General features: G+C 37.9%; 1 protein-coding gene across 3 annotated transcripts in view; it reads left to right on the forward strand.

Moving 5' to 3' along the window:
- The first annotated feature begins 17,810 nt into the window (after positions 1-17,810).
- Positions 17,811-22,461, forward strand: part of ARMC3 (armadillo repeat containing 3) — a 72,006-nt gene continuing 67,355 nt past the window's right edge. For all 3 annotated transcript variants that reach the window (XM_014067448.2, XM_014067528.2, XM_014067604.2), the window contains exon 1: positions 17,811-17,946. The gene's annotated coding sequence lies outside the window, so the exon portion shown is untranslated. The remainder of the gene's footprint in view (positions 17,947-22,461) is intronic.

Genomic DNA, 22,461 nt, shown 5'->3' on the forward strand with positions numbered 1-22,461 from the left:
CTCATTCAAAGACCTGCCTCGTGAAGTCATAATGTCGCCTGCCATAGCTTTGGCTTTCTTCAGGAAAAGTGGAACATCTAAAAAAAGGGGGGTGGGATACAGCCAGGGGTGGGATTTGCAGGTTCTCTGAACTGGCCATAACGTTAGCTATGGGTTCTCCTGAATCTGAGCAAACTCGTAGCAACCCACCCCTGGCTCTGCCCATTAGTACTGTTGTTTAGAATTTCTGCCCATTAGTATTGTTGTTTTGGATTTTTAGTACACCAACATGTCTTCTAGCTTTCAACAAGGTATAGAAGAGGAGAACATAGCTTTAATAATTTGATTTTGGGAAGAAGAGGCATATCTGAATTTACTTGTCATGAAATAAGAGAGATGGTTGCCTGCATTTAATTAGTTTAATTTCCCTGGATCTTTGGGACTTGGCTATTTGCAAATTGTGGCAGGGTTGGCCTCTACTTCTCTGGAACTATATCTGCTCTAGTCTAGTAAGTCATATGGATGGGAAGAGAACAAATCAGAAGCCAGACAGAATCCTGAATTTAGGCCTTCTCCAATCCATATGCCATGTTCTGATTCATGGATGATATTCTGGCCGTAGAGCCACCCAGAATGACATGTTTGAGTTGAGCAATCTCTAAATCTTAAATTTAAATGAATACATAAGTGCACAATTTGAAAAGAGAAGGCAACGAAGCTCAAAAAAAGAATGTAATTTAGGAACTGAATAGTAAGTTATAATAATTGTTCTTTTAGATGAAGAAAAGTACAGTATGTACTTAATATAGACTGTAAATTAATCCAATGATTGGAAAATGGGGATGGAGTTTTATTCCCAGGTGAATTACTGTGCAGGTTTTTGAATTACACTTGAGATGTTGACAATAGTCTCGCTACTGACAACAGATGCAGGGTTAATACTGTTTTTCTCAAGTTGTTATTCAGTTTCATTCCAGAGATGTCCCTTTATGTATTTTATCTGAATAGACAACAACGCCAAGCTTACAGCCAATTTCTGTATATTTCAGGAAGCCCTTGATTTGCAACCATACGTTTAGCAACTCTTCAATGCTAAACAGCACTGAAATAAGTGATTTATGAGTTGTCTTACAACACTTACAACTGTTACAGATCCTCATGATCATATGGCAAAATTCAAGCACTTGGCAACTGGCACCATCTCAGAGTCATGTGATCGCCATTTGTGAGGAAAACCAGATTTACTTAACAGCGACATGATTCACTTAACAACTGCAGCAAAAATGCTTGTAAAATGATTAAAGTGCCTTGCTTAGCAAGGGAAATTCTGGTGCCAGCTATGGCTGTAAATCAAGGAATACTTATAATGCTACAGATCGTCTGAACAGATTCAGATGAGTGTGGTACAGGCAGCTTCAGCATAATCTTTTGGAAACAACTACTATATGACATATTTATGTGAGCAACTATTAAAAACAGTTCTGATGTGGAATATTCGAACACTCTATTCCTGGAATGTACTAAGTAAATTAAATAGTAGATATGTGGATAGGTTAAGTAAATAGATTCTTTATTATAGTCAATGACCAGTCCATAAAACTTGAGGCATAGATAAAACAAATATTTAATTAAATGATATTTGATTCCCCCCCTCCGGATTGCAGGGTCACCCTTTAGAAATCTGAACAGTTTGTTTTAGACTTGTCTGTCCTATCAAGGATAATTCTGTGCTTGTAAACCACTTGTGTATTTTAGTTGTTTGAAAGTGGAGTCATACTATTAACAAGTGGCAGGTTTTACTGTGGACAGGATTGTAGGAAGCATAGTAGGTTGTTCTGTTTCATACCTACAGCTTTGTGTTGAGGTTTTGCATAAAATTATGCCTGGAGAAAATGAGATATTTCTCCAGGAACACCCCCCCCCCCCAATCAATAATACTGGAATGTCAAGGATTGATATAAGTTCATATCATAGTGTAAATCCTGTAAAACAACTGCATTTGCATGTATATTTAAAATTGGAAATAATTATATTACTCCTGAGATAAATCCAAAATGTACTATGCATGGGAACTATTTTTCCCATTTATTAAAATAACTTCTGGCTTCAGTTCTCCCTTTCAGCTTAAATAAGCTAGTCTGTCCATTTGTTAGAATGATTTATTTTGTTTTCATTTTGTTAAATACATTGGTACAAGACAAACATGGTTTTAATTACTCCTGCACAAACCTTCTGGCATTTATAATTTTAATCTATCTTACTTTTGCACATAACTGGGCTAGATCTACAAGTATGGCTGATTATTTATATATGGGAGAAGAAATCTTTATTTGTCTTAGCAAAACAAGCAGAATATAAATGCTATAGAAATATTTTATATGCATACTGGTTTCAAAATTGCCACTATAGAGAACTGTTGAAAAGATATTGAAAAGGCAAATCTAATTCCAAAAAAGAAAAAAGAAAATAAAAGAAATAGTGTTGTCTGCCTCAAAGTCTGTTTGCAATTAAGGTGCTTTGTGTGTACATTCATAAGTAAATATTAGAAGACGTTAAGTTTCCATTTGATTCCAGAAGTATGTACAGGGCTTGGTCAAAAATGTAAAGATAGGGTTGCCATGATGCAATAGAAGTTCTGATGATTGTTTATATGTAGTGTATAGTGCATATAAACAATAGATAATCTTGATTTTATATATCAAAACTGCAGATATCACTCTAGGAAATATAATTTCTTGCTGTAGTGTTTGACCTTTTTCCACCAAATTCCATGCAACAAAAATTTGCTTATTTTTGAGAGATAATATTGAATTCTGAATAAATACATACTCTATAGCAGGGGTGTCAAACTCAATTTCATTGAAGGCCGCATCAGGGTTGTGTTTGACTTCAGGGGGACAATGTGGGTGTGGCCAGAGTGGCACAATCATATCAACGACAATTGTGTCAGGGATGCCTGTGTGGCTCAAGCGCTCTGCCAGTGAAAATGGACTCACAAGCTTTGTTTTCAGCTGCGATGACCTCCTGTCAGTAAAAATGGAGTTCAGGAGGGCTGAGCATGGTCCTTGCAAGCTCCATTTTTGGCTGCAACAGCCTCCTGCAGTCGTATGCCAATGAAAATGAAGCTCAGGAGGGCTGCGTGCAGATTTAAGGACCTGGGGGGGGGGATCCAGCTCCCGGGCCTTGAATTTGAATCCCTGCTCTATAGTATTGCATCAGCAAGGATATAACAATTTAGCTCTATATTTTTTTCTTATATTTTCCGCACCCTATTAATATTTAGATTTTTAATATAATAAAAGCAATCAACCTTGTTGATTAAGATTTGATAAAGTTAGACTAACTCAGTGATGGCTACCCTTTTTCCTATCATGTGCCAAAAGCAGGGAGAGCGCAGGGGGTTCATGCACGGGCATGCCCACACCCATAATTCTATGTGCGCAACCCCCCCATGCATGCATGCATACGCAATTCCCACCCTCCCCCTGCTTTTGGCGCATGATGGACCCATTTTTCTCCCTCTCCAGGCTCCAGAGACTTCCTAGGTGCCTGGGGAGGGCAAAAACGGCTTCCCCTGCCCCCTGGAGGCCCTCCAGAGACTTCAGGGGGCTTCCCTGAAGGCTCCAGAGGGTGATAAACAGCCCTATGGGCAACCTGGAAGTTTAGGAACAGACATCTGGTTTACCCACAGGGCCGTTTTTTGCCCTCCAAAGCCTTCAAGCTTCCTAAAGCCTCCAGAGAGAGAAAAATGGCCCTACGGGCAAACCCAAAATCAGTTCCCGCAACTTCCGGGTTGCCTGTAGGGACCTTTTTCTCCCTCCAGAGGCTTCAGGGCAGCCCCCTGAAGGCAAAAAATGGCCCTACTGGCAACCTGGAAGTCAGTTCCCAAATTTCCGGGTTGCCTGTAGGGCCGGTTTTCTCCCTCCGGAGGATTCAGGATGCTCTGAAGCCTCCAGTGGGAAGAAAAACAGCTCTACAGGCAACCCGGAAGTTTGGGAATTGACTTCCAGGTTGCCCGTAGGGCTGTTTTTCACCTTCAGGAGGCTTTCCTGAAGCTTCTGGAAGGATAAAAATGGCCCTATGAGCAACCTGGAAGTTGCAGGAACAGACTTTTGGTTTGCCTGTAGGGCTGTTTTTCTCCCTCTGGAGGCTTGAAGACTTTGGAGGGCAAAAAACAGCTGAAAATGAAGGCCGAAGTCAGCTGGCCAGTGTGTGCATGCCCGCTGGAGCTGACAGGGCAATGCCTCACATGCCCTAACAAAAGGCTCCATGTGCCACCTGTTGCATGCGTGCCATAGGATTGCCATCACAAGACTAACTCATTCGTAATCCATAAGGGTAACTGTTAAAACTGTTTCTGTGGGGGGAAAACCTGGATCTATGTCCATAATATTTGAAGTTTTTCCCTTGTCTGTCTGTCTGTCTGTCTGTCTATCTCTCTCTTTCTCTATCTCTACCTTTCTATCTCTCTTATCTATGAATTAAAATTATTTTTCGTTCTGTTTTCATTTCTCTGTAAAAATATTTTTGCTTGATAATTTGTTCATTTCCCTTTATCGTATGGTTTGGTTCAGAGGTTGGATTTAAATAATTTAACAACTGGTTCATTGCCCTAATAACTGGCTAGGTAGGCATGGCTGGATGGTCATGTGACTGGGTGGGTGTAGCCAACTCGACATCACTCACATCGAGGGGTGCCTCGCCCAGACTTTCTCTGCCACATCCAGACCCTCCTCTCCCAGCCACTCCATGTCATGCCCGGATGCTCACCTCGCTGGAGCAAATGGTTTTCAAATAAAAAGAATGCTCACCTTGTGCAAAAATAATTACAAACACCTTGACTTTAGATTTGGTGCATCTAGCAAAATATTACTGCTCATTCTAGTCTCCTTTCCTACTAACTGGTTCATCTCTGATTGCAATTTGATACAACCTCTCTTGTCTTTTGCATCATTTTATGGGAGATTATTCTGAAATATTATCTGTGATGTTTCTTCCAACCCTGTTTTCGCATGAAATTCGTTATTTTGACATTCCTTCCTCTTTTTTAAACAAAGTAATGGTTAAGATGCTGGCCTAGAAAACAAGAGACTCTGAGATCTATTCCCATTTTAGGCTTGAAAAACTGACTTTTTTTTCTCTCTAATTTTTTTTTTAAAAATAGGATAAGCCAAATACATTAACATATAGTGGAAATACACCGAGGGGAGGAGGAGTAGGAAAGAAGAAAGATGGGTAGAGAGGGATGGGAGAGAGGGTGGGGGGGGGAGGCGAAAAGGAAGGGGGAGAGTGGATCTGGAGAAAGGAGTGGTAGAGGGCGAGGGGAAGTAGGGTAGAGGGGGATGATGGAGGGAAGATAGAAAGTTGGAGGGTGGTGGAAGAAAGAGGTGTATGGAGAATGGAAGAGGTATATTGGGCTTTTATTTTCTGGGGCATTGTCGACAAGAGGAATTGATGCAATTATTGTTTAATACTGTATGGTGTATACATGTGAGTATGAAAATGAAAATAAAATATATTTTAAAAAAAACCTGACTGAATGACTGGTCACTCTCTCCCTGCCCAAACCACTTCTTAGATTGTGGTTGTGGAGAAACTAAGAGGAGGAAGGAATATTACATAAATTATCCACCTTATAAAGTAATAAAGACAGGATAAACATCTAACAAAATAAATACATCATTTGTTAGAACTATGTCCTTATAAAGGAGAAGGGGTACTGACTGCCTTGTCACATGCCTTACACTATTCCATTTATTTCATTTTTATACACTTTATTTTTTTTTTAATTTAAGAGCCTCGGTGGGGCAATGGTTAAAGTGCAGTACTGCAGGCTACTTCTGCTGACAGCTGGCTGCCTGCAATTTGGCAGTTCAAATCCCACCAGGCTCAGGGTTGACTCAGCCTTTCATCCTTCCAAGGTGGGTAAAAGGAGGACCTAGAAGATTGTTGTGGGTGATATGCTGACTCTGTAAAACCACTTAGAGGGGGCTGTAAAGCATTGTAAAGCGATATATGTCTAAATGCTATTCCCAAGTGCTATTGCTATTTTTATTCTCTACTTTTTGGTTTATTTTTCAATGATGGCATAGCCTGTGAAATTCTTACCTGTCTCACATGCCAGGGTTATGTGGGAAAACATCAGGTAAACACATCCATGTGACTGACAGGCAATGGCAGCAAAAATCACTAAGCAGCTACATTAAGACAAAAAGGTAAAGGCACCAGGGTGCAAAAAGCAAAGGATCTCAGGGAGAAGAGAATGGAGACATCTCCCTTTCATCAAACTGGCACAACCTAGTCAACTACAGAAAGGTAGGAAAGTCATCCATGCCTCTTTTATGTGCTCTTTCCATTGGAAATTTTGAAATTGTTTCAAATGACAGTGCAAAAATTGTCCCAGTTGTACAATACTGGTGATCTTTTTAATGATCTTTCACATTTTATCTAGGGAAGTGCTGGCAGGATTTAAAAAACAAATCCAACCATGCCCTTTTTTTCCTATTTAATTAATTTTGCCAAACATCTCCCCAACTAACAGTAAAATAGTGCTCACAACTCATAATAAAATAGCACAATATAATAGCACTTTCCAATATTTGAGGGGTTCCTACAAAATTGAGGAGGTCAATCTATTTCCCAAAGCACCAAAAGTAATTTGAATGGAGAGCGAAGCAACCTAGGACTAAGGAGAATTTTCCTAACAGTGAGACCAATCAACCAATGGAATAGCTTCCCTTCAAGAAGTTGTGGGTGCTTCAACACTAAAGGGTTTCAAAAAAGAGATGGGACAACTATTTGTCTGAAATGATATGGGATCTCCTGCTCGAGCAGGAGTTGGACTAGAAAACCAACTCTACGTTCTCTATGTTCTAAATTGAGTGCTTCACAGCAGAAGGAATACAGCTGGCTGGACCACACATGCATTAAATTCAGGGCCTGTATGGTCAAGTTGCATCATCGTCCCATCCTATATCTTTTCCCCCCAGGAAGAAATAAGAAATAGCCAATACTGCAGCAACTATAAAAGGTCTTAGGGAACTCCAGGGAGTACCAGCTGATCACAGAAGTGTTATTTAATGCCCTTTATAATGAAAATGTTTGTAATCTTGTCCTTCTTCCTTAAGAGAAGAGGTTAATCCCATCCAATCCCCAGATAGGTCATTGGTGGGTTTCCTGTGTGTTACCCTATCCTAATCCTGTCAGCTTCTATTGTTTATTGAAAGCTGCATTCTTGCGCTTTTGTTATTGCAACTAAGTATTCGCCTGTTATTTGGTTCTTGGCTGCCTGTCTGGAGCTATTAACTGAAGGGAGAGAGAAGAAAAAAAAATGTTTTGCACTTTATTTTCAGCCGGTTCATCGAACTGCACAAAAATTTAGCTACCAGTTCAGTTGAACTTGTGTGAATTGACTGAATGTCACCATTAATTTGGTTTATTTATTTAAGTTTTTTTCTTCTGTTCAATTGTGTCTGATTGTCAGACATTGCCTGGATAGGATTCTGTAGTATATTAATCAATCCATTGGAAAGATGTTTCAGAAGTGATTTGCCAGTTTGTAGTCCGCTGCCAGATAAGTTGGGAACTGTTGTATTAAGGATTACCAGAAATAACACCTTATCTATTTTAGCCTTAATGAAATAAACCAACGTTATATTTCTTCCTTTTGTTTTTAACAATCTTGATCTTGTCCAGTGAACATTTTAGGCACTCAGGGCCCAAACTGGAACAGGGCGTGCACATGTGCACATGCACACCAGAGCCCGGAAACTCAAAGAGACCAGCTGACCAGTGCACATGTGTGCCTGAAGACTAGTTTGCCAGTGTGCGCATGTGCGCCAGGCAGTTGGCCTTCGCATTTCTGAGCCTCTGGGGCATATGCGCACTTGCATGTGCACGTTTCGGTTTGGCCACTCGGTACTGAAAAGTTTTGCCATCACTGGACTAGATCAAGATTGTTAAAAGCAAAAGGAAGGAATATAACATTGGTTTATTTGATCAAGGCTAAAATAAATAAATTGTTATCTCTGGTAATCCTTAATACAATATTATCTGGCAGCGGCAAGCAGTGGCAGTGTTTGGGGCAACAAGATGGTTTTGCGTGTGCAAATGGAGTTTTGCATGCCTGCCCACTGCTTGCGTGGCCTGGTTCCTCATGGGCCAATGGGCTGTGGATCAGATGCTGTGGATCCCTGCCTTAATGGACTTCTGTTGGTCAGTATTAAAATTATGAGAGTTTAAGGATTTGTTTATTGATATTTTTATTTATGTAACATATGGCAAACACAGGGACTTATAATAGTTCAAATGTTAATGTCCAATCCACCCAGCCATTCAAGGGCAGGATGGTCTATGTTGAAAAAAATCAGACATTGGAATGATGTAAGCTCTTGATGTTGTTTATCCGTTGCTATATATTTAGAGAGCCAGGAATTCTACAAAGGTGTCTGACTGCCAATTTTCATTAACTGCCAATTCGTCAATGTAGGATGGCTGCCGATTGTTGCTAATCATTTGGTTCACACTTCCGTACTATCTAGGGGCACTTCAAGGCAGTGATGGAAAAAAGAGATTGTATTTTAAGAGAAAGAGATGTTATAATGAAGAGGAAAGTCATTTAAATATATATTTGTTTTTTCTTTATTTTATATATTTTTATATTTTTTATATTTCTCTTATTCTATCTTTTTAGTTTATATTCACTTTTATCTTTGTGGTTGAAATTTATAATAAAATTACTATTAAAAGGAAGGAAGGAAGGAAGGAAGGAAGGAAGGAAGGAAGGAAGGAAGGAAGAAAGGAAGGAAGGAAGGATAACCAGCAGCAAAGTAGATGGACTTGGTGCACTGATGGAATATCTAAAATAGTATTTCCAACCTTGACAATTTTGGGACATGGACTTCTCAGGATTCCCAGCCAGCAAACACTGTTCTAAAGGATTATAGTGGCACAGAGCATTCTGAAGAAAATCTGTGTGGTTGCTAAGAGTCAACATTGATGTGATGGCAGATAATCGATCGATTGATCAATCAATCAGTCAATTAATCAAGATCTGTTTTCTCTGTTCAAAAGATCAGGATTATTTTTAAATTATTTTGCAGGATTCTTCAGGATATAGTAAAATAATAATGTGACAGCTGCAATGGAATAATCATTGTACATGTGACAGCCACTATTCTGATTTTCTTGATCATACCGTATGGACACCCCTGAGTATTCTTCTACCAGGTCCTATTGAAGGACATGCTTAAGTCTTTAATTGTTTGAAAATTTGAAGATTGGATGTGTTTGGTCTGCATTTAATTTTCCTATTCTTGAAAAAAATATGTTGAGTCTACAGATGTTTAAAAAGGCGTAGAATTTTTAGTGGAATGGAACAGTGCCTTACTAACTACTGTAGAAGTCTGGATTATAAAACTGAGGGAGCTATTTTATATGACTTTTTCTTGAAGAAAATAATTTATAGATTTGGGGAAATATTCAAATTCTACAAGAAGAATCAAACAGGAAGAGGAAAGAATAAGATAGAAATTACTATTTGACAGGAGGAAGGTCATAATTGTGTCTTTCCTGATTTCTAAGCGAGAATGTGTATGAGGAAGATTTGATCATTTCACCAGTAAATAATAGCCAGTAGATTGTCAAAACTGACTTCCTCTTTTGTTTTTAGCAGTAGTGTTATATCAGAGAAAATCCTAACATTAGCTAAACAAATTACCAATGTTTTAAGTATGAATAACATTTTACAAAACTGACATATTCAGTACAAGTACTGCTAAGATTTTAGTATTCTTAACCAAGATTTCTGTGTTCTCAGATGAAACTGCATGAGAACTCAAGGATAAGTTCTTCAGTATCTTGAGAAATTTAGGACACTAAATATCCCATTTGGGGTGCCAAACTGTATAACAGTACTGAATCTGAAGAATATATTTATTTTTCCAATCAGATCTGTAATTACTGAATTCTAAACTTTGTGGCAAAAACTGTTGTTCAACATGTCAGAAATAACTAGTCAGCCATAAATTATTAATTGGGCCTGTGTTCTTAGTGTGAACATATTGTGCCACATAATAATAGCAGTATAACAGCAGATTAGCTATGTTGAATCACTATTATTGATAAATAGAGAAGAACATTCACTTCTAATTACACATTAAATGCTCAACAACAATCTGGAAGACTCTGTTATAGCCAACCTGTAGGGGAATTGTGATGCAAGTTCTGGGTGTTTTGTGACATTACATGAACATTAAAAAAGGGATAGACCTTGTATCACAACAGCATGACATTCATTTCATAGTTTTGAGGAATTCTGCAGAGGAATCTACTTGCAGAATTGCACAACTATAAACCCTATACCTTGATAACTTGAAGCTTAAAATTTCTAAGTCATCCAATAAATGAAACCTAGTGAAATCTATTACACAACAGTAATCTTATCTTTTGACTGCTCTGTTGCATGTTTGGTAACAGAAAAATAAATAAATTATTGGCCAGTGGTATCCTGTATTTAGTTACCCTGGATCTAAAATTTAGAAGATAGAGAAAACAAAAATATTTCCCTTTGCTTGCATGAAAGCTGGGCAGAAAATTACTCTTGTTAAATCTATTATTACATTATATTATTTAATTATAATTATATGGTTCTTTGTACAGTCAGCCAGATGTTCAGACTGGATTGGGGATATTTGTCTACCTATCAGGTCCTTTCAAAGGACTTGGGATAGGCAGAAGTGAATGTTTGGTGGTATAATAGATATTGTTGAAGGATGTAGCGGATAAAGTCACCTTTTCCAATTGATTGATAGTAAATTTGTCAACGTCGATGGTATTCACATAATGCTCCAGTTGTTTTGGGATTGCACAAGGCACCTATTATTATTGGTACTAGCTTTCTTTTGCCAGATTGTTCTATGTCTATTTGGAGATCTTTGTATTTTATAACCTCTTTTTCGTCTCCTGATACCGCCACATTCACTATTTTTGTCTTTCTTATAGATGATTTTTAAGTCTGGGGTGTAATATGGCAGATATCTGTCTGTCTGCATTCTAAAGTCCCAGAGAAATTAGGTTTATTTTCTATAACTTTCTCTATATTAAGGTCCCACCAGTTCTTGCTTGTAAGAAAATAGTATTTCCCTCAAATGCACCATTGTTCCTGCTTTGTCATCCACTGCTTATAGTCAGTTGTTAGAATCTTCTTGCAGCAGCTAATCAGATATCCACTGTTTCTTTATCTTCTTTGCAGAGGCAGAACTTGCTATGTTTTTTTTCAATTCTGACTTTGAATACATTTCTTTTTAATACTTGGTCTTGTGTAGTCAGAATTAGCCCGTTCATCTTTCTTTGATTTTCCTGCTCTTAGCCATTGCCAGGTCTTGTTAATATCTATTTTCCCTTCTATTTTTGTAATGTACTGGCCATGTAATGCTTTGTCTTCCCATGTCTCCATTCTGTTTTTTTATTTGGTCTTTTTTGCAGGCCAGGTGTGTCAAACTCGATGTCATTGCCGCATTTGGGTTGTATTTGACCTCGGGAGGCCGGGGTGGGCATGACCAGGATGGATGTGGCCAGCTTGACATCACTCATGTCAGGGGTGCCTGTGACCCGAGTGTTCTGCCAAAGAAAACAGGCTCCTGAACTCTGTTTTTGGCTGGGATGGCCTCCTCCAATCTTCTGCCGGCAAAAACAGAGCTTGGGAGGGCTGCACATTCACTGGCAGAGGCATTGCGGGCCTGTCCTTTGCTATTTCCAGGGCTCCCCCATGGGCCAGATCTAAATACCCATGGGCTGGAGTTTGACACCCCTGTTGTAGGCCAGTTTGGTCTCTTCAGAAATCAGTAAGCCTTCTTAGTATACTAGCTTTAACACATCTTCTCCATTGTCTTTCAGGTATTCTTCCAATGCCCCTTTTTTTTCTTTAACCATTTACTGTATTTGCAACATTTCATGCCCACGCTATTTTCCTTGGTAGGGTCTGTCAATGTCACTGGGAGAATGAGGGGCAGGATTCATTGTCATTATTTTTCTGGTCTTCCTATCCACAGCTTTTAGTTCTGCTTGAATCCAATCCCCTATTCTAGTTGTGTATCTATTAACTGGAATTGTCTAGGTGTTGATTGCTTTGATGATATTTCCTTCACTAACTTTGGATTTTAAAATCTTCACTCTTTTGTTGTATTCACTTCTAACCTTGATTTCAATGTACTTGATGTTGTCAACTTGAAGGATGCACAGGATTTTTTAGTGATCATTTTCCCTCATACTCTTGATATAATTTTAATAGGGCATCTTGATTTCTTCAGTTTTCACTATTTTTCCTTGTTTGATGATGAGCATGGTACGTTTGTCCAGTCAAAACTCCATTGCAATGTCTTGGTTGCATATACAGATAGCGTTGAGCAACAATTCTATTTCAGAGTGGGTTTTCAGATCATTCAACTTCAGATCATCCATGTAAAGGAGATGGGATAGTCTGTCAGATGTTTTTGATGTCTGATAGCATAGCTGGGTTATCTTCATAATGCTTTATTTTTTCCCTAGGCTGCAAGGAATGGGTAGATAGCTGTTACCAAATGTCTGAAGTCTTGCAAGGTGGTTTCAAAATTGGCCTTGGGCCACAGCTTATGAAGGTTTTTCATTTTTCTCTATATGATCTTGCAGCTGATCTATTTTGATGCTTTGCATTTATGATTTTGCATGCTACTTTCCTCTGGATTCATTAGACTCCAAAATGAAGAGCATTTTTTTCTCTATGAACCTCTTCAATGAGAAGTGCAGTGGTTGGGATAAGATTTCTTTCGAGTACCAACTCTGTTTCCATAATTTCTTCATTCTAAGGTGATAACTCCTATTTCAGATGGCACATTTCTTTTAATTATGTGCTTTAAATATTATGTTCTTTTCTGGCTATTTTCTAATTGGAGGGGAGATTGTTTTGATTAATATGTTGCCAATTGGCAAGTGCCTTTGAAATAGCTTAAAACAGAAAAAAAACAAGAACAAATATTTTTTAGTTGAAAAGGTAGTGGGAAATGATATATTGAAGGTTCTGCTTTCTGTGAATCATATATGAGACATTTTCTCTATGACAAGCAAATGCCAAAGGCACAAATTTATCAATAGCATTTAGATATATTTATATTCTAAGCAACTATTCTGGAATGAAAGAGATTCTTTATTCATTTATTCAGTATATTTTTTTGTTTTATTTTCAATTGGCTATTACATGAAACATTTCCCTTTTATGAAACAAAGAGGCAATGAGAGAGATTTTTACACAAAAACATTTAAACAGGTAAAAAAGACTAAATAATTCCCTAGTAGTAAGATATATTAGAAAAGAAAATAGAGATGAACAACAGGACTACAATTACATTATGACAGCAAGCTTCCCCAAATATATAATATACATACCACCAGAATGAGAACAATCAACCACCATATCCTCTCTGCCAAGGCCACTTTATTATCTACATCTTGTCCCTAGGTTTTCAAAACCCTATGTTCATAGAAATATGGATTTTTTTTCTCCTTGTTTGTTGGGAAATTGGTCATTCTTTAGACCATAAACTATTACCAGTTATATTTTCCACCCAAAGTGTCTACGATATCATATAGGTAGTTTAATATTGCCCTGTCTATCCCTTTGTAGTCTGGTAGATTGGCACCACGTCAAGCAATAATGAGATTATGTATTTTATTCACCAATCAATATTTGCTGAACTCCTAGTTTTAGAATAATGGCCCAGCTGTTTGGAATTAGACAGCCCATTTATAACAACTTCATTGATTAATTGGTTATGTATCATCAAATCATTACTGACTAGCAACATGGACAGATTTGCCCATAACCTGTTGTATCAGCTCACTTCCAAGAGCACCACTATACTAAGAACAGGTGCATGGTGGTTGTTCTTTTTAAAGTGTCCAGTTACCATGCATTTTTCTGCTTTGTTGACTAGACCATTAATACCAGAAACTGAGATTACCATACTATAATGGTAAAAACAGTTTCCATTAACAAGTCAGCACTCTGGTGATCCCTATTAGCAGTTACATGTTCTATAAATAAAATAGGGAAAAGGCATTAACTTATTCATAAACCTCTCTCCAGATTTCCCTAGTTCATAGGATACAAAAGAATGTTGTTATATCCATTTCTGGACAGTCCTCAAGTTATGTGTGCATCTTGTAACAGTTAGAAAATGAGTCACATGACTGACCCAATTATGATGGATTTTGCAATGGTCATTAAGTGGTTTTAAGTGCAAATACTACAATAGTTAAGCGAACACCAAAGTTATAAGTGAAACCATTGTTCTTTATGGTGTGGTTTGCTGAAAACCGGATATAAATACTGGTTTTCAGCCAAATTATTATAGACTGTGGTCATATAACTGTGGGATAGTGCAAACAATTGTAAATGTGTCCATGTTGCCAAATGCCCGAAGTATGGGGATGTAACCAGGGAGAAGGACTGCCGGAATCATGGATCCAAGTTGTAAATTCCCTTTTTCAGATACATTGTAATTTCAAATAGTTGCTAAACTACCAGTCATATAACAAAGATGCCTCTACAAGATTACTCACATTTGAGTACAAATAGCTTGCCAGATTCCTTATTTGATTCAAGTTGTAAGTTCCCTTTTTCAGGTAGCTTGTAACTTGAAACAGTTGCTAAGCAACCAGTCATAAATCAGACTACCTGTATTAGATTACATTTGAGTACAAATAGCTTGCCTGGTTCCTTAGCCTGGGAGTTCTATAAACATGGTCAACCAAATTTACAGATTTTATTTTATATCAGGCAAAACCGGGTAGAGGAAAAGCTAGGGTGACTTTTATATGTTGCTCACTTTCCCTTCCTACTGTGATGCATTGATATTGCAAATAAACACCTCTCATTTTTTATCTTCCTAAAAACTTCAAATCAGGAAGTCAGATATTATTTCTCTTTCAAATCCTCCTTTTGTCAGAATCTGCACATATGCCTTGAAACACAAAATTAATCTCAATTGGATAATATAAAGCTATATAGATTGATTTTATTTGGAATTCCATGTGAGAGTCTGTATGGTTCAACTATTTTAGTATGGCTGAAATATTTTACCAGGAGCAAAGATACCACATTCTAGTCCATCTTCATTCACAGAGAGTCAGTGGATGACTTTGGACCTTTCACCCTCTTTCAGCCGTATCTACCTTGTTGTGGTGGGGAACAATAAGAGAACACAGTGTTTTGAATGCTGTTTTGAGTTGGGGAATAAAAGTGAGAAATACTATATAGTGGAATGGTACATGTGTGCACATTTGAAATCCAAATCCAGCTCTTCCTCTCCAGCCTTCTGGAAGGTGTTAAGAAAACTGTACACTACTTGCTTTGCACTGTAGGAAGTTATCACCCAGCCCTTTCCCAGAAAAATGAAATATCCTAGGAAATATTGAAAAGGCAGAATATTCCATTTCCCTGGATGTGAAAAGGAAGAAACATGTTTTAAGAGAGAATAGCTCCTTGCAGCTTCCTACCCATTCCCCTTTGCCACTGGGCCATTAAGATGGCCAAGCCAGTCCCTTTACATAATAAAGAGTTCTCCCCTTCAGCTCCAGGGAGATGGGATTAAGGCATGATAATATTGGCCCTTTACCCAACTCACCACATGGATTCTGAGAACTCAACCAAACCTGGATTCAAAACACAGCCTAGAGAGTTGCCCCTGCATGGTCTCATGGGAGTCTGACAACCAATCAGAATACAAGATCAAGATCAAAGGCCAGAGAGGGCTTAAAACCAGGGACTTTCAGCATCTCAGCCCTTCCTTCTCCTTTTCTCCACCAACATTGAAGCATGCGATCACCTTTTCTGTTCAGGACTCAAGCCGTGTGGTCCTGTCCACCATTAAACTGTCTTTTCTCCAGTGTCTTTTTCCCCACTTGGAGCCGAACCCAGAAGGACATTTCTTTCAACAGGACAAAACACCAATATGGCTCTATATGTGATCCTGGCCTAGATTATGCTGACAGCTGCACTTATTCAAATGAGCAAAAATATAGTTTCCCTTCAGAGCTTCTGCAGAACTCATGAAAATTGGAGAAAGACAGGGGAGAGATTGCCTCTGTGTATGCCCTCATTCTCTCCCCGCTTAGGTTTTCCAATTGTTTTGGCATGGCAGCTCAAAAGTTGCATTGTTACAGAAAAATTCTTCACCAAAGGCTTTCCTGTATGCAGGACTGCATTGTCACTTTTAAGATTTTTATATATTTTGTGTATTTGGGGCAGCATTCCCAGTACTGAACTCTTCAAATTGGATGCTGGGAAAAAATGGACATGATATGTAGTCCAATACATCTATGGATGTCAGATTGAGAAACCAACTTCCTTCCTTGCTTCTTCTTTCTCCCTCTCTTCTTCTCTCCTGCCCCCTTTCCTTCCTTCTTTCCTTTCTGCTCCTGCATTTTGGTAAGGAAAAGGTAACACTTCACAGTTGAATCTCATTTATTGGTATTTACATACTGCCTTCTGAGTTATAATATTAGATGTTATAGAGTTGTACAATTTGTCGGTGATTAGCTATTCCTTATTTAATGCTCCATTCTTCTGGCTTTCTTTACAGTAATAATAAACAGGATATCAGCTTGCTAATATTGGGAATGCAAGGGAAGAGATACACCGTTTCATTGTTTTCCTTCTTTCCCTACGGTATTATTCCCTCCTCTCCCCCGCCCTCCTCCTCCTCGGATGGCCAACAGTCAAGCTGTGTGAATGGTGTTTCAGAATGGGAAGGAAGAAATAATTCTTCCAGTAAATTGAGAATGCATTAGGAAATAACACTGGATCGTGTTTCTAATGCACAATCGCCAAGCTGTGACATAGGCCGGGGGGAGGGGACGACGACGACGACACACCGGATTCTCCAGAAAAGGAACGCCAGCATGAGCAACTCCAACCAATTCAGCTTTTGGGATTAGCTACGCATGCGCAATCAGTTACACAAGGGAAGCATAGACCTATATAAAAACTTAGTGAGCACACTTGGAACTCGAACGCGGTTGGGGATTTGAGGGACTCGTCTTTGTAGTTATTTTGACAGCGGATAGGCCTTGATTTTTCCTATCCAAGCATGTCAGATCTACCTGTTTTTCCTGCTCAGACGAAGATATATGAAATAGAGGCATCATATTTAGTCGAAATGAGACTAGATTCCAAAGCGATGTCTCTCATATTAGGAACTTTTGCCCTTGATCCATTGAAGCGCAATATAATCCGTTCAGACCTTTCCAAGCCTAACTTAGTGCACATTTAATTATCCATATTTGGAAACAAATTACTGATTACGATCCTATGAACTTTTTTGTTTTAAATATGAAAGCTCTGAATGTGAACGGTTCTGCCTCGATACCGGTGTTTTCGAACCTGGCACTTTATGATGTCCGCCCATCTTAACGCTGCCAAATTGAAAAATCGCTGCTCTTTTGTGTATAAAATGTAAACCAGCATATGAATTCAAGCAATATAATTGAATTGAGAAATACATAAAAGAGATTGTGAAGGGGTGGGGGAACCATCTGTCTTTCAAATCCGAGCTCGTTTAATGTGCTTTGTATAAACACTTTATTATTCCACTCCTGAGAAAGAGAAGAATGGTGCCTAATATAAACTTGGAAACTCTAACTATATATGAGTCTAAAGGAATAGAAGTCTATGATCTATGACGGTAAAGTTGTGCCCCCTGGCGAAATTCTATTCTGTCGTTCAACGCGCTAGAAACTGATATCACGCATGCGCCTTAAGGTTTAGCGTAACCTAGCGACGAGCAGAGCGTTCTCAAGAGCGCGAGACCAGAATTGGGAAGTCGTGGGAACGTGTGTATCGTCCTAAACGCTCAGATACAGATTTTCCTGTGACTGAAACTTTCTGAGGACGGTCTGATTTGAAAAGCCATCTGAAGGAAGGAAAGCCCTTCGGTAATTCGAAAGATGTACGCGGTGTCTGCATAAACTTTAGTTAAGACTTCTTCGTCTTATAATCTGTTAAATACATTTTAGATAATACTTTGTATTTCATTATACAACTAATAAAGTAAGCACATAAACAAATTGTAAGTAAAAGAAATCCTCCCATTATATTTTGTCTCCCAATATTGTCTGTTCTCAGAAAATAATTATTTTTCTGTATGCGGTTTCTCTGCTATCATCCTGTGAAAAAGAAACGAAAAACAGCTGCCCTAAACACTGAAAAACAAATACTGAAAGTATATTGAAAGGCGATATGTGGGGGGAAAGAATGTCTTAAAATACATTTCGCATTAAGCTCTTTTTTGTATTAAGCTATTTTTTTTAACAATACAATTAAATACTGATGTTCTGATGACTAAATTTTATTTAATGTTTTATAGTGTTTATGTTTTTATCGATTAATGTGAGAGATCATTATATGAGATAGGAAGCTATCTAAGTCAAAGATAATAGAAAAAGGAAAACATCAAAGTTACTTTCATGGTTTTTTTTTTGGCACAGTGGTGCTTATAGGTTTTTGAATTTTCAATATTTTGAAAATGGTCACAATGACCCAAAATGTAATCTAACTTTTTCCCGTGTTAACCATTTTTTGATCATATGATTTATGTCATGTCTACTTTCTCTTAAGATTCAGTTCATGGAGAGATGTCCTAACATTTTCTGTAAAATTTGCTTGTAGAATTAAGAATCCGCACTTCCATCACTATTGGAACCATCACAATGGCTTATTGGTAAGCCATCCTGATCCAGAAGCAGCAGGGTCAAACCATGATTTGCCACCACTATGTTTCACAGATGGGATAAAATTCTTATGGTGGAATGCAGTATGTGCCTTTAAGCAAATATAACACTTTTCACAAAGTTTTGTTTTGGTCTCATCTGTCCACAGAACATTTTTGCAAGAACTTTTTGGCTTATCTGCGTAATTTTTTTCGAACAATAGATAGTTAGCAATGTTCTTTTGGAGTATAGTGACTTTCTCTTTCAGCTTTGAGCGGTATTGTTGTTCAGTGTTCTTTTGAAGGTGATTTCACAAAACTGGCACTTATCAGTGCAAGAGAGACCTTTAGTTCCTTAGACATTATCCTCAGGCTCTTTGAGACTCCCTGGAATATTACATGCTTTGCGGTTGATATGGTCTTGGTTGATCACTCTTGGGAAGGAAAACAGTGGTGATAAATTGTCTCCATTTGTACCCCATCTGTCTTAACAGTGGACTGGTAGAGTCTAAATTCTTTAAAATTGGTTTTGTCCTCTTTTCCACTATTAAGGTCCTCAGAAATCTCCTTTGTACAAGCCATGATACACTTCCACTTTCCTGTGTTGTGAAGATTGGAGTTTGAGAGTAGATATCTAGAATTCTGTTCTTTAAAGAAGATAGGACTTCCCACACTCAGAACTGATTTTTGTCCCATTGATTGAAATAGCTGATTCTAATTTCTTGTTCAAATGAACTGATAATCCTAGACTTACTTTTGTCACACAGAAGTATGTAGCTTTGGATCATTTTCTCAATAGATCAATTAATAAGTATAACATTTTTGAATAGAATATGGCTCCTTCCCAAGATGCAGCTGAACAGTAAGGAGTTTTTTCTCTCTTGCCAACATTCTGCTGATTTTGCTGCCAAAGCTGTTTTTCTAGCAGTGCTGGATTTGAATGAGAGCACTTAGGAGTGACCAAGACAGCTTTTGGATTGTCATGGATCCACCTGGGAAGAAGAGTCTTGAAGATTCCAATTCCCTATGGAAGTGGTTAGAAAGTCGCTGATCATCCATCTTCCCCTTGAAAATTAATTTTTTAAGCATTTCTGGGTTTTAACTTCACTTTTTGAGTCTTTCATTTGGCTCTGTTTTTTATCTTTAAAAATTGACTGGTTATTGAATGCTGATTTATTTTAACCCTCTGCTGGATTCTAGCTATTCTTTTCTTCCTTCCTTTGATTTATGTTGTTGTTTTGAATAACTTTCAGTTTTCCATAAAGAAACATGTTATTGGGTGGTGAAGGTACTATCATTTGATTTACATTAATATGGGACTCTGACCACAGGATTTTTGCATTTTATTGATCTGCAAAATATTTAGAGTTTATTTTTTTAATCTTTGCTTTAATCTTGGATTGAAATATTCAGAAAATATCTTCCCTATTTTTATTTTTATTTTATTTTTCCACTTTCTTTTACTGTTCTTTGTTTCCTGGTTAGGTTAAACAGGGCAACAATGTATCAGATTACAGACAAGCAACAATGTAGACCATTTAATAAGATGCAAATTTTAGTTGAAAGCTTTTTTAAAAAGTTTATTGAAATGATAATGGCTGTGCAAAATATTCAGATGCATGTAGCTCTGGATAAATTAAGATTCATAAAAGGTACGTGATTTGAAAGTTGCAGACCCATTGGAAAATGCTATGGACTGTACAGACTTAGAACTGTACAGTTCTAAGTCTGTACTTTGTATGGTCGATTGCATGTGCCCCTCTGAAGTTCAAGCTGCATTTTTTTACAACAGCAGAAGCAATAAATTGGTTTTTCCTAGGAGGATTGAAGGAGATTGGGAAATGGATTATCATACTTAATTAGAAACCATTTTTATCTGGATTTTGTTAAGAAGATAGACCGATTTTAGAGACTGAATTTATTATATTTAACCAGACAACAATTGATAAGAGATGATATATAGAAACAAAAATTGATATTTTATCCAGAATGAATTACTCTTAACTCTCAGGATGATTTGGGTAGATAAGATGCTGTGGTAAATTTTCTACAAGTTGATAAAATAACAGTTTGTTAACAGAGGGTTTTGAAACTAACCTTACTTTTTATTATTGTGTTTTCTCTTAACTATTTTATCATTAATATAGTACATAGATGACAGGTCAATGATTTGCAAATAGATTTAATACTATAAAATTTTGGGGCCCTATTTCACAAGAGGTGGGAATAATATTATTTTTGTTGTTGTTAGTTGCGAAGTCATTTCTGACCCTGGATAACGTTTTTCCAGGCCTTCCTGTCCTCTACCATCCTCTGGAGTCCATTTAAGCTCCCGCCTACTGCTTTGGTGACTCCATCCAGCCACCTCATTCTCTGTCACCCTCTTTTGCCTTCAATCTTTCCCAGCATGAGGCTCTTCTCCAATGAGTTCTTCTCATTAGGTGGCCAAAGTATTTAATTTTAACCTCAGGATCTGGCCTTCTAAAGAGCATTCTGGGTTGATCTCCTCTAGGACTGACCGGTTTGATCGCCTTGCAGTCCAAGGGACTTGCAAGAGTCTAATCCAGCACCATAGTTAAAGGCCTCAATTCTTTGGCACTCAGCCTTCCTTATGGTCCAATTTTCACAGCCATACATTGCAACTGGGAAAACCATAGCCTTGACTATACACTCTTTTGTTGGCAGGGTAATGTCTCTGCTTTTTATTATGCTATCTAGATTTGCCATAGCTTTCCTTCCCAGGAGCACGTCTTTTAATTTCTTGGCTGTATTCCCCATCTGCGGAGATCTTGTAGCTCAGGAAAATAAAATATGTCACTACCTGCATTTCTTCCCTATCTATTTGCCAGAAATTGAGAGGGTTGGATGTCATGATCTTAGTTTTCTTAATGTTGAGTTTCAAGCCAACTTTCCCCCCCAATGTCTTGTTTCCTTTGTGTTTTTTTCTTTCTTTGCTGTTGGCTTTTTTAGTTTTATATTTTATTTTATTTTCAAATAAAATAAAAATAGAAGAAGAATAGAACAGAACAAAATAGTTTGGGAAGTGTGGTTAAATTCATAAGGAATTTCTCCAATATAGAAGCACTCAGTGTACTTGCAAAACAATAAAGAAATAATAAACACCCAGGAAATTCAAGTCATTAGATACAAAACTGGAATAATGGACTGGACCCAAGCAGAACTAAAAACCGTGGAAAGGAAGAGCAGAAAAATTATGACAAATGAATCATGCCGTTCATTCTCGCAGTGACCTAGACAGACTCTATCTACCAAGGAAAATAGGTGGGTGTGGGATGTTGCAAATATATCAGACAGTTGACGAAGAAAAAGGGGCATTGGAAGAATATCTGAAAGACAGTGAAGATGTGCTAAAGCTAGTATACCAGGAAGGCTTACTGAAGAGACCAAACTGACCTACAAGAATGACCAAATGAAAAACAGAATGGAGGCATGAAAAGACAAAGCATTGCATGGCCAATACATTACCAAAATAATTAGGAAAGCAGATAATAACAAGACCTGGTAATGGCTAAGAGCAGGAAAGTTGAAGAAAGAGACCAAGGGGCTCATTCTGGCTGCATAAGAATAAGAGTTAAGAACAAATGTATACAAAACCAAAATTGAGAATTCAGCAACAGACGACAAATGCTACTTCTTCAAAGAAGTTGATGAAACAGTGGATTGTCTGCTGCAAGATTGCACAGAGTGCTTATAAGCAATGGCACGACAAAATAGCAATGGT

Source organism: Thamnophis sirtalis, unplaced genomic scaffold, assembly GCF_051295495.1.
Source record: "Thamnophis sirtalis isolate CommonGarterSnake01/CBP01778 unplaced genomic scaffold, rThaSir2_p1.2 scaffold_4, whole genome shotgun sequence".
NCBI classification, from domain to species: domain Eukaryota; kingdom Metazoa; phylum Chordata; class Lepidosauria; order Squamata; family Natricidae; genus Thamnophis; species Thamnophis sirtalis.